The sequence below is a fragment of the Rhinoraja longicauda genome, chromosome 29 (assembly GCF_053455715.1).
Source record: "Rhinoraja longicauda isolate Sanriku21f chromosome 29, sRhiLon1.1, whole genome shotgun sequence".
In the NCBI taxonomy this organism is placed as follows: domain Eukaryota; kingdom Metazoa; phylum Chordata; class Chondrichthyes; order Rajiformes; family Arhynchobatidae; genus Rhinoraja; species Rhinoraja longicauda.
This window is the reverse complement of record NC_135981.1, coordinates 18,198,406-18,214,373: the sequence shown is the minus strand read 5'-3', so window position 1 is coordinate 18,214,373 and position 15,968 is coordinate 18,198,406. Positions and strand designations below refer to the sequence as shown.

General features: G+C 44.2%; 1 protein-coding gene across 4 annotated transcripts in view; it reads left to right on the top strand.

The window, feature by feature from the left end:
* Positions 1-632: 632 nt before the first annotated feature.
* Positions 633-15,968, top strand: part of mpp2b (MAGUK p55 scaffold protein 2b) — a 466,432-nt gene continuing 451,096 nt past the window's right edge. For 2 of the 4 annotated variants that reach the window (XM_078424664.1, XM_078424659.1), the window contains exon 1: positions 633-908. The gene's annotated coding sequence lies outside the window, so the exon portion shown is untranslated. Of the gene's footprint in view, positions 909-954; positions 976-1,083; positions 1,105-15,968 lie in introns of those variants that run through there. The other 2 variants (XM_078424665.1, XM_078424662.1) reach the window with 2 other exon arrangements.

Below are 15,968 nucleotides of genomic sequence, written 5' to 3'. Positions count from 1 at the left end.
CAGTGTATACAAGCCTAATCGAGCCCATAATGGCCCATTGTTGGCTGGGGAAGGTTCAAAAGTTCATGTGTTAGCAGCAGAATTCGGCCATTCGGTCCATCAAATCTACTCCGCCATTCACTCATGGCTGAACTACCTTTCCCTCTGAACCCCATTCTCCAGCCTTCTCCCCATAACCCTTGACATAACAAGAGGGATACAAGGAACTAGCTGGATGAGTAGAGGAGGGAGGAGAGAGGGGAGGGAATGCCTATTGATTCCCTCCACAGATGCTGCCTGACCCGCTGAGTTAGTCCAGCACTTTGTGATTTGCTCAGTTAAATATAGGAATTTCAAAAGACACATTTCGGGGGAAATATTCCGTACCATTAAAATGTAACCATAATCTCCAGCTAAATTTGGCTTGGAAGAGGGAATAACGACGGCAAAAGTTTTGTTTCAGAAATAAATGGTCTACCTTTGCTCTCACCTGAACATTGAGAGTGCTTTATCAATGATTTTAATTGGGCTCTCATGTATTAACTATGGATTTCGCCACTAGAGCCCAGTAGACGATTAAAAGCTTTTTTTTTTTTTTAAACAAAAAATAAAAGAGCTCTACATCTCAGATGATTTGCGGTGGGAAGGGACTTTCCGGCTGTGTTAGCGAGGAGAATTGAATGCCCCCCCCTGGAAGAGAAGCATTGCGATGTATGTGGGTTGCAACATTTGCCCCCACGCCTCGGTGAGGAGGGGAGAGCGTTGCCACTTTAAGAGTCAGTGGATGAGACCGAACTGACAGCAGCTCTGTTCTGTTCTGTTCTGTTCTGTTCTGCCGAGGGAGACCGACACGCCACTCTGGAAGGTACACAGAGGCGAAAGGGAGGATTTTGCACGGTGGAGAATAATAATAATAACAATACTACAAGGTAGGATGTGAATTGCGTGGCGTGCCATCTGCTTGCAACTTTGCACAATTGTGCAGAAACACCAGACGTGAGTGCAATTGATTTTTTTTTTTTGTTGGGGTCTGAACTGTAAACAAGATGTGACTCCCCCGGGTGGCAATTCAATGATACGGTGGATGAGATGGGGATGTGGCCGGATAACGCAAGTATTTGACTGGTAAGAACTGATTATTAAAGGGCGTGTTCACATGTCTTGGAAGTGTATGTACATCCAGCAATAGCGCCTTCCAGCTCAACTCTGGTTGTATTTATCCAGTATTTCTTCACACATCTCGAAATACAAATGTTTTGGGAATGGATTTGTTGGGGGGAAAAAACAACAAAATCAGTGCATTCGGGTTATATTGAGGCCGCACTGTGTGACCAGGCGAATCTCTTCCTGGCCACTCTTGGTCTTATCGCAGTGATAAGGAATTCTTCTGGGTCCTGCAGCCCGCAGTTTCATGGTTGCATTGTGGAAAATGTGTAATTTGGGTTGCATCGTGATCTGTGCGTTTAACTTTGCTTTGCCAAAATAATTGTCTGGCCCAAGCAAAATAATGTACACATTTTGCTGAGAGGCGAGCAGTCTCGAAATAAAAAGTGAAACTAAATGGTGGAAATGCTCATCAGGTGAGACCGTCTCCAGAGAGAGGACATTTCACAACTGATGTCAGTTCATTAACATGAATTAGTATTAACTGTTTCACCTTTGAATGCTGTTGAGTATTTTCATTTCCCTGTAAGTTACTTCCACTGAAATGATTTATCAGAATTAGTCTGTAATAACCAGTATATTGGAAAATGTTCATTCATGTTTCAAATGGAAAAGTATTAATTCCTCTGGCACGGACAAGGAACAAACTCGTTGTTTAATTATAACAGCCCAGTATTGCGAGTAGTTTATAATTGGGATCATTTTGCATTGAATCGTATAAATATTGAATTATTGTATAGTTCTATCAAATCATAATGACAGACCAGATGATAAGCATAATATTAAAAAAATTGTGGTCTTTTGAATTTGATTTTATATTGGATGATTGTTTAACATTTTTTTTGCTCTCAAAATTGTATTGTGCCTAGTAGACTTGAAGTAGAGGAATTGGAATATTTTGGGGGAAATTATGCTGTTATGGTGCCCTTCTAGTCAAATAGAATTATAGTAAAGATCCTAAAAGCTACCCCAACAACATGCTTTGGACCTCTTCTATTTATTTGATGTTGTTCCTCATTCCTGTAATGCGTTTCTGATGTCGTTAAGTAAGGTTGTCAGGGTAACACAGAGTATATTGTGCTGTGCAAATGGACGCAAAGTACTATAGTAACATAGCGGGTCAGGCAGCATCCCTGGAGAACATGGTCCTTTTCCGTAAACTGGCATCTGCAGTTCCTTGTTTCTGGTCTGTGGACTGTGCTGCGGTCTTGTAATAGAGCTGAGTGTTTGCAAATAAAGCTCTCTGGAACAGATGATTTCAGAGGCTTCATCCTGCCTTTCAAAATCGATGCAAGGAGCGGATTCTAAACCACAAGCCACTTCATTACATTTATTACTTATTCCTTTATTATAAACTAAAAATCTTCAAAAGGCCATTTATATAATTGGGGATTGATTTTAAAATTCACCTCCACATAGCAGATAACCGAGGATCCCCATCTTTTATCAGTGTTGCAACTGACAATATCCTTTTCAAACAATATTTACCTGAAGAATATGTACCTGTAATATATTCCAGTGTACAATGTCACTGGATGTAATCATGCGCAGTCTTTCGAGAGCATGCAACAAAAAGCTTTTCACTACCTCAGTACACGTGGCAACAATAAACTAAACACGCACTAAAACACGCCGTATATGGGAGAGATTAACAGTTGTCAATACATTTGAAAATGGAACTGTCCCAAATATTTGTAATTTTGTGCCAAGGGATGTAGGTGCCAAGGTATTATTGATTGTGTATAGGAATTTGAGATGTAGTTCACTGTCTTATCAGGTAGGCTACAGTCCAAGACCAGGGTGCATGCCATTCATTAAAGCAGTCATGTTCTGAAACTTTTAATCCATTAAAGTGCCTGTTCTGTATTAAACTTTGACCCATTTAATAACCAGTCATGACTATAAGAACATAACTAACAGGATGATGTGAATTTCCTGGTATTGTGGAATTTGGGCCTTGTTTATTGATCTGCTCCACATGGAATGACAGACCGCGTTCGATTCCTGAGTCCCTCAAGGGATGGCCAAAACTGCAGCATTACGTGCAGTTCTGGTCATCCATTGCAGGAAGAGACTGGTGGATACTGGAACACACTGCCGCGGCTGGTGGTGGATGCAGATCTGATAGAGGCATTTAAGAGGCTTTTAGATAGGCACATGGATATGCAGAGAACGGAGAGATGTGGATCATGTGCAGCCAGAGGAGATAAATTCATCGTGGCATCATGTTTGCATGGACGTTGTGCTGTACTGTTCTATGTTCTATATCAAAAGGGACTAGCAGTCACGGTGGCGCAGCGGTAGAGTTGCTGCCTTCACGGGAATGCAGCACCAGAATCCTGGGTTCGATACTGACTATGGGTGCTGTCTGTAAGGAGTTTGTATGTTCTCCCCGTGACCTGCGTGGGTTTTCTCCGAGATCTTTGGTTTCCTCCCACACTCTAAAGACGTACAGGTTTGTAGGTTAATCGGCTTGCTGTATGTGTAAATTGTCCCTAGTAGGTATATGATAGTGTTAATGTGCGGGGATCGCTGGCCGGCGCGGACACGGTGTGCCGAAAGGGCCTGTTTCCGCGCTATATCTCTAAACTATTACTCAATAATTAGTCTCGTTCAAAAGCTAGCACTGAATGTAAGACTATTCTTCACTGCAGCTAAAGCATTACACTCAAATGTTTGTCTGTTATTCAGACAGTAAAATACATTTCACTAAACAAAAACAAACTGCCGGAGGAACTCGGTGGGTCAGGCAGCATCTATGGAGGGAATGGACAGAAGCCATTTCCGGTCGGGAGCCTTCTTCAGGGATGGAAAAGAGGGGAGAAGGCTGGGGAAGCGAGGTGGGAGCAGGACAAAGCCTGGCAACTAATAAATAGATACCTAATAGGGGGAGTGGCGATTAGCAGACGGCTGGAGTAAGTAAGTAAGGCCACAGGAGACAAAAGGAGACAAAAGGGTGCCAGATAAGAAAAGAGGAGTGAAATGTGAAGATAGAGGGAGGGAAATGGGTGGAAGGGGATAGAGAGGAGAGAAAGAGAGAGGGGAAAATGGGATTCGGATGGGAGAACATATGGAGGAAGGGAAAGGTGGAGGGTGAGTAGTGTGGTGGGAGAGGGCGAAGGAGATGTGTGCACACACTGGTGGGGGTAGCGGCAGCAGAAAGAGAGGGTAGGGTTTTGTGGGGGCGCATTATTACCTGAAATTGAAGAATTCATTATTTATAGCATTGAGTTGTCGGGTACCGAAGTGGAATATGATGTGCTGCCCTTCCAGTTTGCGTGTGATCTCACAGTGGCAGAGGCCGGAATGGGAAGGGAGTTAAAAGGGTTTAAAATGATTGATTATCCTGGGAGCTCTAGCAGGTCTTGATGGACAGAGTGCAAGTATTTGGCAAAATAGTTGCCTAGTCTATGCATACAGTGCATTCAGAAAATATTCACTTTTTCCACATTTTGCTACGTTACAGCCTTATTTAAAAATGGATTAAATTCTTTTTTTTAATCATCAATCTATACACAATATCCCAGAATGAAGAAGCAAAACCAGGTTTTTTAGAAATTTTTGCAGAGTAATTAAAAAGAAATAATTGAAATATCACATTTACATAAGTGTTCAGACCCTTTGCTATGACACTCAAAATTGAGCTTAGGTTCATCCTGTTTCCATTGATTATCCTTGAGATGTTTCTACAACTTGATTGGAATCCACCAGTGGTAAAGTAAATTGATTGGACATGATTTGGAAAGGCACACACCAGTCTATATAAGGTCCGACAGTTGACAGTGCATGTCAGAGCAAAAACCAAGCCTTGAAGACGAAGGAATTGTCCATAGACCTCCGAGACAGGATGATGTCAAGACACAGATCTGGGGAAGGGTATAAAACAATTTCTGCAGCATTGAAGATCCCAAAGAGCGCAGTGGCCACCGTCATTCTTAAATGGAAGAACTTTGGAACCACCAGGACTCTTCATAGAGCTGGCCGCCCGGCCAAACTGAGCAATCAGGGGAGAAGGAGCTTGGTCAGGGAGGTGACCAAGAACCCGATGGTCACTCTGACAGAGCTCCAGAGTTCCTCTGTGAAAATGGGAGAATCTTCCAGAAGGACAACTATATCTGCAGCATTCCACCAATCAGGCCTTTATGGTAGAGTGGCCATACGGAAGCCACTCCTCAGTAAAAGGCAGATGACAGCTTGCTTGGAGTTTGCCAAAAGGCACCTAAAGGACTCTCAGACCATGAGAAATAAGATTCTCTGGCCTGATGAAACCAAGATTGAACTCTGGCCTGAATGCCAAGCAGCACCACTCATCACCTGGCCAATACCATACCTACGATGAAGCATGGTGGTGGCAGCATCATGCTGTGGGGATCTTTTCCAGTGGCAGGAACTGGGAGACTAGTCAGGATCGAGGGAAAGATGACCGAAGCAAAATACAGAGAGATCCTTGATAAAAACCTGCTCCAGAGCGTTCTGGACCTCAGACTGGGGCGGAGGTTCACCTTCCAACAGGACAATGACCTTAAGCACACAGGCAAGACAACGCAGGAGTGGCTTTGTGACAAGTCTGCGAAGGTTCTTGAGTGGCCCAGCCAGAACCCGGACTTGAACGAACGTCTCTGGAGGGACCTAAAAATAGCTGTGCATCGATGCTCCCCATCCAACCTGACAGAGCTTGAGAGGATCTGCAGAGAATGGGAGAAATTACCCAAATACAGGTGTGCCAAGCTTGTAGCGTCATACCCAAGAAGACGAGGTTGTAATCGCTGCCAAAGGTGCCGCAACAAAGTACTGAGTAAAGGGTCTGAATACTTATGTAAATGAGATATTTCAATTATTTCTTTATAATTACTTTGCAATAATTTCTAAACACCTGTTTTCACTTTTTTATTATGGAGTATTGTGTGTAGATTGATGATAAAAAAAAGAATTTAATCCATTTTAAAATAAGGCTGTAACGTAACAAAATATGGAAAAAGTGAAGGGGTCTGAATACTTTCTGAATGCACTGTACATTTGACTTTTGTTAGTGCCGTGCCAATGTCAAGTCTGTCTGTCGGTCCGATTTATTCTAAAAGTATCGATGAGTGTAACAGGCATAACTATTCGGTAGAATCGTGATTGTTTAACTTCCGATAATATGTTAACAAATATCAGTTCCATTGAATGAAAATTAACAATCTCATTGATTGGGAAAAATACAGCATGGAAACGGGCCCTTCCATTGTTCACCCGCGCGAGCTCGTTCAATGTTATCCTACTTTCTCCTCGGCTTCCTGCACATGAGGGACAATCTGCAGAGACCTTTTAACCTACAAATCCGCACATCTTTCAAATATGGGAGGAAACCGGAGCAAACCCATGCACTCACCGGGTGGATGTGCAAACTCTGCACAGACAGCACCCGAGGTCAGGATCGAACCTGGATCATTGACGCTGTGAGGCAGCAGTTCTACCAGCTGTACTACTGTGCCGCCTCATATTTTCTTACGGTGTTCAAGGAGGATTTCTACTCGCAGTGTCTATGATGGTTGACAGAGAGATCCCATTCCCACATGGTTCTGTCTGTCTCTTTTTCTCTCACTTCGATTCTTTCCTTTTTTAAAAAAAAATCATTATTGGAAAAGAATGTGTGATGCTGGTGTACAAGATAAAACTTCTGATTCACAAAATAAGTCCGACACGGTTTCGCCGAGCCAAACTGTGCATTCAACGTTTTCAGTAGGAGTTCTCGTTGAAAACTATTTTCTCAGACTCTTGAAATATTTGATGAGAATTTGAGATGTAATCTTTTTCCTGGGCGGTCACTAAAGCAGATCAGTTTTCCAATCTCGGACCTACAGGGAGAGAGATGAGTTGGAGCAGAGTGCTGCAGTGTATATTGTCGCTAGTGTAGCTGAGGATCTAATTTTGTAGTTTCTGGCAACCTTGGCGTTTAAAGTTCTGTGCACTAAAGTTTATCCGGTGTATTAGAGGCTGAGAGGAGACCTGATAGAATGATATATAATAGTAAGATTAAATGAGAACTTACCAGTTCGAAGTTTGATCTGTATTTTATGAGGAGTTACGATGAGGGACTACGTGAAGACCCCGTCCTGCACGCATGCGCGACATTCTTCAAAGCAGCGGTGTGGATTCACAGAAAAAACACAACGATTGAAATAAATATAGTAAAGAAAAAATAAGAACTTGATTACCAGTTGATCTGTATAAAAAAGGGTGGGAGCGGAGGGCACGTAGTCCCTCATCGTAACTCCTCATAAAATACAGATCAAACTTCGAACTGGTAAGTTCTCATTTAATCTTACTATTTTATTTCGGAGTCACGTGAGTGACTACGTGAAGACTTCAAAGCTCTGTGATTCCGAACCGTGTACCAGCTCATGCTTCACTCACTGTCTGAAGACCTTAGAGGGAGGAAGTATGTTATCGCAATAAAGAGCCTGTTTGTGAACAAAAAAGGTTTATTAATGACAACAAAAAACAGAGAGCTCCCCAGGGCTCAAATTAAATATTATCTGCAGACTCTAAAATTCTGTCTGCAAATGTAGCAGGTTGCGCCAGCGGTTTATTATAAAACCTTTGGAAAGTTCTTTCCGAGGACCATCCTGCTCTGGCCAGTATATGGTCCATAGGCACGTCCATTCGACTTGCCGCCGACGTAGATGCAGCCCTGGTGGAGTGAGATTTGAAAACATTGGTATTTACTCCCGCGGACTTAAGCACCTGCTTGAGCCACCTTGAAATGGTTTGGCTCGTCACCTGACCATGAGGCTTCTTGTGGCTTATCCATAAGGCTTTTTCTCTCCCTCTTAAGTTGAGTGTTGTGTCTATGTAATTGGCGAGATGGGTTTTGGCACACAGCCGTGGGTCAGATAAATATGTGCAGAACTCCATAACTGGAGGCGTGGTACCTGGTCTAGTTTGTTTGACCAGTCCCTGAATGTGGAATGTGAAACAGTCCAATGTTTCTGTCATGCTGTCCAGCCTCAGAAGGTGGAGGGATTGTACCCTTTGAGCTGACACTAGTGCCATGAGCATGACTGATTTCAGTGTAAGTTGTTCCAGCGTGAGTGCCCTGGGTGGTGGCCATCCCCTAAGGTGCGTCAGCACAATGCTGACATCCCAGATCTGAGTGTACCTTGGTCTGGGAGGGTTAGTGTTAAAAATGCCCCTCATGACTTTGGTTACTAGTGGATGGGACCCCAAAGCCAGTTGTCCTGCTGCTGGAACCAAATAAGCTGACAACGCACTCCTGGCTGTATTTATGGCGCTGTAGCTGAGTCCTTCCCGATGTAATCCAACCAGGAATTCTACAACACTGGTGGGTGTTGCTGTAGTGTAGGTAGTTCCTGTTTCGGAGCAATACCGTTCCCATTTTCTTATGTTGGTCAGGTATTGTCGCCTGGTGGACTCCCGGTGGGATGCGGTCATCATGTTGATGGCGTCCTCAGACAGTCCCAGGCCCAGTATAGGTCTTTTTAGAATCTGCAAGCCAGGAGATTGACTCTGTCATGGCACGGGTGACTAATGCCTGACACTGGGTGGATTAATAATTCCGGACTGCTGGGGAATTCCAACGGTGTTTCGACAGCCATGTCGAGGGCCACTGGGAACCATGGCTGTGTAGGCCAGTCGGGTATTATCAAGATTCCTGAAGCGGAATCCAATTGAATCTTGCGTAACACCCGACTGATGAGGCAGAAGGGTGGAAAAGCATAAAAGAACATTTTCCCCCAATACAGCGTGAATGCATCAACTGCTGCTGCCTCAGGGTCTGGTTCCCAAGCGACATACGTTGGTACCTGGTGATTTAGCCTGGATGCAAATAGATCGATATCTGGTGTGCCATATTGTTTTGTAATTTCGGCAAATACTTTGGGATTTAACATCCATTCGATGTTATCGTTAAATTTGCGTGACCTGGTGTCTGCCACTGTATTTTGCTTACCTGGTAGGTAAGTTGCTGATAACCAAGTATGTCTTTCGACACACCATTGCCAAATTATGTTGACCAATTTGTCACACGATGTTGACTTTATACCACCCATGTGGTTGATATAGGCCACCACCGTGGTATTATCTAATTGCAACCGGACATGTGCATGATGCGTATTAGATGAATATGCTTTTAAACCATAAAACGCACCCAACATTTCTAAATAGTTGATACCTCGTGTCTGTAGGCAAGATGATTCAGAATTAGTCCATCTGCCCCCTGTGCTGGATTGCATGTTAGTTGCTCCCCAACCCAAAGCACTGGCATCCGTTTGAATGGTTAATACTGGGTTAGTGATAATTATGGGACTGGAACTGAGGCTAATGTTCCTTGTCCACCATTGTAACTCTGTAATGGATTCAGCAGTTAAATACATAGCTCGGTCAAAGTGACCTGAGTTTTGCTTTAGTGCGTGCACTTTTGCTCTTTGTAAATTTTGGTAGTGCAAAGGCCCTAATTGTACAGCTGGAAAGGCTGCTACCATTTTGCCAATAACTCTAGCTACCTGCCGTATGGTTGGCTGACGTTTATGCATTAGTTCGTGGCATGATAGTGCCAATTTTGATGCTTTCCCCTTTGGCAGAGTTACAACCATGCGAACAGTATCAATCGTAAATCCAAGATAGTCCATGGTAGTGGACGGTGTAAGATTGGATTTATCTGGATGTATGACAAACCCCAAAGTTTCAAACAAACGTTTGGTGGCTGCTACTGCCAAAATAGCTGTCTCCAAGGTTTTCCCTACTATTAAAATGTCGTCTAAGTACGCCATGACTATATGCTTTTGTTTTCTTAATAACGCCAAGGCGGGTTTTAAGATTTTAGTGAACAACCTTGGAGCGGAGGTTAGTCCATTTGGTAAGACTTTAAATTGCCATAGCTGTTTCATCCAGATAAATTTTAAATATTTACGGTGCTCCTTGTGTATGGGTACTGAGTAGTAGGCATCTTTTAAATCAATGCCTGCTAGAAAGTAACCTGTAGAAATCAAAAGTCTGGCGGTTTCAAAAGTTTCCATCTTAAAATGTGTATACTTAACTGAGTCGTTTAACGTAGTTAAGTCAATGATGATGCGACATCCACCATCTTTTTTAGTTTTGGTGAAAATATTAGACACAAATTCCAAAGGTTCATGATTTGTTCTTTCAATGACACCTTTTGCTAGTAGCCTCACAAGTTCAGCTTGACCCTCTTGTTTGTCTTTGACTGAGAGGGTGAATACCCTTTGGGGTATGTGCTGAACTGGCGGAACGTTTTCATGAACAAATTCAATCTTATAACCATGAATGCAGGTTAGTATGTATTTGTCATTAGTAATGGTTTCCCATGCATCCAAAAACAAGTGCAATCTCCCCCCTGATAATATAGAGCCCCTACTGCTCATATGCCGAGAGGTACCAGACCCACCTACCTCCATGGTTATTGGTATTAATTTTTCTTGCGCCTCTTCGCTAGACGATGAGGTGTCTGCTGGGCTGTAGAGGGCTGCTGTTGACGTTGATGTTGTTGTTGTTGGGGGTGGCGCATTTTCCATGGGGTCCGCTCTGGGCCCTGGCCTAAAAAAGGCTTACGGGGAATAATTGCGGACCCCGAGCTTTCACCAGTCCCATATGGTGGTCTATGACTGGTGGACGCCGTGAGGTACTGCCGCCTGGGTTTGTTAGGTCTGCTCGGTCCTAAACCTACCCTCACGAGACCAAAGGTCTTGGATTCTTCCTCTAGGTCTTTCACCTTTTTTGGAAGATCCTTCCCAAAGAGCAGAATTGGAGGTTCTGAACCCGGTGTTTTGCAGAGTCCCGCAAACTTAGGGTTGAGGGCAGGCTTGATGTTTTCCTTCCGTAGGATATTTATCTGGTATTGGGTGGTACACAGCAGAGCTAATGTGTCTTGCTGGTTTGTGGAAATGTCCACCCCATCAATGGACCGAGCATATGATGTTATTCCTGCAGTCAGGAGTTTAAGGATCTTCTGGAGCTTCAACTCCAGGGTCCTGATATTCGGCCCCAAATGTCCCCAAATTTGGCTGTTTACAGCTGGTACATTTAATGATGTACAATTTTCTGGGGCTGTGTATAGCTCAAGAGCCTCATTGACCACCCGTTCTTGTAGGGGTTTTGAGGACAGGTGGTCAATGCTGGCTGCAAGTTTCGGCTCTAAAGGCCGACCCCCTCGTGGAATGACCACGTAGCGGTTGACCACCCCCAGCAGCTCTTCCTGATCCTGTACACTCTGCGTACTCCGGACTTCTTCAGCCAACAACCCCTCTTCTTGACCAGCCCAGGCCTGGTCGCCACTGCTGCCTTCATTAGAAGGTGACACAATGGCCAGTGCCCCTAAAGGGTACTGCGGGAGTGCCTGGGCGCTCTGAGCCCTCCCTTGGCGAGTCTGCTGCTGCTCTCTTAGCAGATCTCGCTGGAGCATTTGCTCCATAAGCCGTTCCATTCGGCTTAGGCGGCTGCCAGAGCCGCTGTGTAGCGGTGTAGCATCTTCATCCGAATCGTCGGACACTACCGCCCGGTTCTGGCTGCAGGTACCTCCAGCCCGCTGCTCAGGCTGCACTAGCGGTGCTGGGCTCGGCTCGGTAGTTGCTGCCGCCTCTTGCCCCCCCTCCAAAGAACGTTCCTCAACGGGAAACGAACGGGGGCGAACTGCAATTTTCCTTCCTCTGGTCTTGCTCATCTTGGGTCGCCAATGCTTCCTAAAGCAGAGCACAGAGAAATATTCACGGCCACAGTAGAACTTACCTGTCGGCCCGACTTTTTAAATTGTAGCGGGAGCACCTTGGACTCCCGTTCGTCGCGGGTGCATTGCGTGAACGCTAATGTCGCGCATGCGTGCAGGACGGGGTCTTCACGTAGTCACTCACGTGACTCCGAAATAAAATGATGAGCGGCCTGGATTAGGTAGACAGTCACAACCTTTTTCCCTGGCTGGAAATGACAAAGACCAGAGGACAGAGCTTTACAGTGAGAGGGGCAAAGTTTAATGGCGATCTGTGGGGCGTTTATTTTTACACAGTGGGTGGAGGGTGCCTAGAAAATGCTGCCTGGGGTGGTGGGAGAGGCAGACAGGAAGCCTTTGGATAGGCATATGCAGGGAATGGAGTGATATGGATCATATGCAGGCAGACAGGATTAGTTTGCCCAGGCATCATGTTCAGCATGGACATTATCGGCCAAAGGGCCTGTTTCTGTGCTGTCCTGATGTATGTACTGTGAAATATTGATATTGCTATCTTTTGGTTACACGTTCTTTGCTTTTATTTGTTATCAGTCTTTTGAGAGATTTACAAACGGTAAACCTTTTATTACATAAAATCCCTCAAGAACAGTCGGAATAATTGTATTCTTCATGGGTGTTTCTGTTGTTCTGCATTAATTGAACAATATTATTCTTTGCCAATTATCATTTTGTTTCTGCTTCCCCCGGAAAGCATTGACTCCTTAATGAGCAACAATTTGCAAGGGACTCTGTCCTTTCAGGGCACTTGCAGACTGTCAGCACATGTGTTGTCGAATTTTGTGACAAGCTCCTGATCACAGGGGGACATCAAGGTCGAGACTGAGTTGATGTCTTTAGCTGCCAAGCGTGGGTGACTTCTGTCAGCGCAGAAGAGCTGCACTGACCCCTGGCTTCTATAACCGCAGGTCACTGGCATGAAATGTGAAGCCTTTACTGTCATCTTGGCTGAGCTCAGCTAACTGTGCAGATTGCAAATTGAACCTGAGATTGCACTATTTTCTGCAGCTTACCTGTTCGCTGAATTAAGCTCTGATCCTTCAAGAGATTAAACATCCCATCCACCTCTGAAAATAGGTTCTTTTCAGATGGGTATATAACTGGTTGTTTTCAGCTGAGCCATACCTGTTGTTAGAGAATGTTAAAATGTTGGAACTCATTGTAGACAATAGAGTAGGATGACACAGTGGCTGAGCTGGTAGAGCTGTAGCCTCACCGTGCCAGATACCCAAGTTCGATCCTGACCTCCGGTGCTGTCTGTGTGGAGTTTGCACATTCTCCCTGTGCCCACGTGGGATTTCTTCCTTGTACTCCAGTTTCCTCTCACATCCCAAAGACGTGTGGATCTGTAGGTTTCCCCCTAGTGTAGGGAGTGCATGTGAACGTGGGCTAACATAGGCCTAATGTGGATGATGATCGATAGTCAGCGTGGGCTCAGTTGGCTGGTTTAATTCAACTTTAATATTAAATCTCATATTAAATCTCAGCGGCAAGAACAGGAAAGCAGAGTATTACCTGAATGATGGCCAATTAGGAAAAGGGGAGATGCAACGTGACCTGGGTGTCATGGTGCACCAGTCATTGAAAGCAAGCGTGCAGATGCAGCAGGCAGTGAAGAAAGCGAATGGTATGTTAGCATTCATAGCAAGAGGATTTGAGTATAGGAGCAGGGAGGTTCTGCTGCAGTTGTACAGGGCCTTGGTGAGACTGCACCTGGAGTATTGTGTACAGTTTTGGTCTCCCAATCTGAGGAAAGACATTCTAGCCTTAGAGGGAGTACAGAGAAGGTTCACCAGATTGATCCCTGGGATGGCAGGACTTTCATATGAAGAAAGACTGGATAGACTGGGCTTATACTCGCTGGAATTTAGAAGACTGAGGGGGGATCTTATTGAAACATATAAAATTCTTAAGGGGTTGGAGAGGCTAGATGCGGGAAGATTGTTCCCGATGTTGGGGAAGTCAAGAACCAGGGGTCACAGCTTAAGGATAAGGGGGAAGTCTTTTAGGATCGAGATGAGAAAACATTTCTTCACACAGAGAGTGGTGAGTCTGTGGAATTCTCTGCCGCAGAAGGTAGTTGAGGCCAGTTCATTGGCTATATTTAAGAGGGAGTTAGTTGTGGCCCTTATGGCTAAAGGGATCAGGGGGTATGGAGAGAAGGCAGGTACAGGTTACTGAGCTGGATGATCAGCCATGATCATATTGAATGGCGGTGCAGGCTCGAAGGGCCGAATGGCCTACTCCTGCACCTATTTTCTATGTTTCTATGACCCGGTGCTAATCCAATACAGTGGCCTGGCGAATAATAATTGAGAACCAAAATTATACATGACAAAGTTTGGTTTGCTAAATTATTGTTCTTAAGTTTGCATTGGTGGATGAAGAAGCAAAATAAATTCATTTTCAAAGTTTCCAGTGCTAACGTGTGTTGCCAAGAAGAGTTGAGAGAAATTGATCAAATTTCCAATTTGTTTCCTTGTAATTGGGATGAACAGCTTCAAGTGAGCATTTATTTTCCTCCATTCTGTGGTCTTGAAATGTGTGATCCATTTGGCCATTGGCCAATCTATCGGGTTGCTTCTGGATTTGCATTCACAAAAGAACCAGACTAGGTCAGGAAGATAGATTTTCTTCCAGGAGTAATATTAGTGAATCAAACGAGTTTTTATGGCAATCCGGTTATTTCAGAGCCATCACTTCTGATGGTTGCTTTTTAATTCCAGATTATTTAAGTAACTGCATGTAAATTCCGTGATTTAGGAAAGGCATTGCATGACATATACCATCATGAAGCGCTTTAACTTGTACTGGGGTTAAGGTGCACAATAACTCCAGCCTCCCAGATAGCCCAGATCCAGTGCAAATCACCTACCTCCAAAACAAGTCCACTCAGATGCCCTTACCCTGGCCCAAGAATCAACCCAGGAACATCTGACTAACAAGGTCACCGACAATAGGCTTCTATCATCTATTGACTATATCTCTGCCTTTAACCACATAATTCAAACACCTGGATGTAGGATTCAAAGTGTCCTCTGCAACCCCCCCCCCCCACTCCCCTCTCCCCTTGCTGTCTGTAACTGGATCCTGACCCCTAGGCTGCACTCATGTCATAAGTGATAGGAGCAGAATTAGGCCATTCAGCCCATCGTCCACTCCGCCATTCAATCATGGCTTACCTCAGCAAGCATAGGCAACAAAGCATCCACCACGTTAATTCTGAGCACTGGTGTTCAGCACGGCTGCATTCTCTGCCCATTATTAGACTCCCCATACATTCCTGACTTTGTGGCCAATTTCTGCTTTAACTCCATGTACAAGTTGCAGATGATACCACTGTGGTGGGCCAGTTTGCAAACGACTACGGGACGGAGTACAGGAAGGAGATGGAGAGCTTAGTAGCACGGTCTGAAGATGACAACTTGTGTCTGAATGTTAGTAAAACAAAGGAGCACTTCAGGTGGTGGCGTGGAGCACACTCCCCAGTCTGCTTCAATGGGACTGAAATGGAGACGGTCAAGAGCTTCAAATTCCATAGTGAAAATATCACCAACAATGCCAGCATGCAAAAGAACAGTTTTCATTGTTTGTTGGTACACGTGAGAATAATAATCCAATGTCTATGCCAGTACAATGTCACACCTGACTTGTGGTGGGTAATGTACATTTAAGAGTTTAATGTTTAATGTAAAATGTTCATTTTTTGCCGTTAAATGCTGTACATCTGAGAGTCAATTGATTTTTTAAAATGTAGGGAATTATTGAATGTGATAGACAGGCTAGTGTTTTCTATTTTGCTTTGTGTTTTTAAAACAGTGTGTACTTTATTGAATCCTTTGCACAGAAGCATCTTTATAGTTTTAATGTCCTTCAGAAAGCACGTAATGTAACAAGTCAGGAATTGTTATGTTTTTGAGAAATGCATTTTATTCATTAAATTTAATGAATTATCCTATCAATGGTGCCTTTGGGATAAACTGAAGGCTATGCATGCAGTTTTGGCTCATGGATCTGATGGTTGAATAATAACACACTTCATTTTAGCATTGCACAGAATAGATCCCATTTAAACTCCAAAGACTGA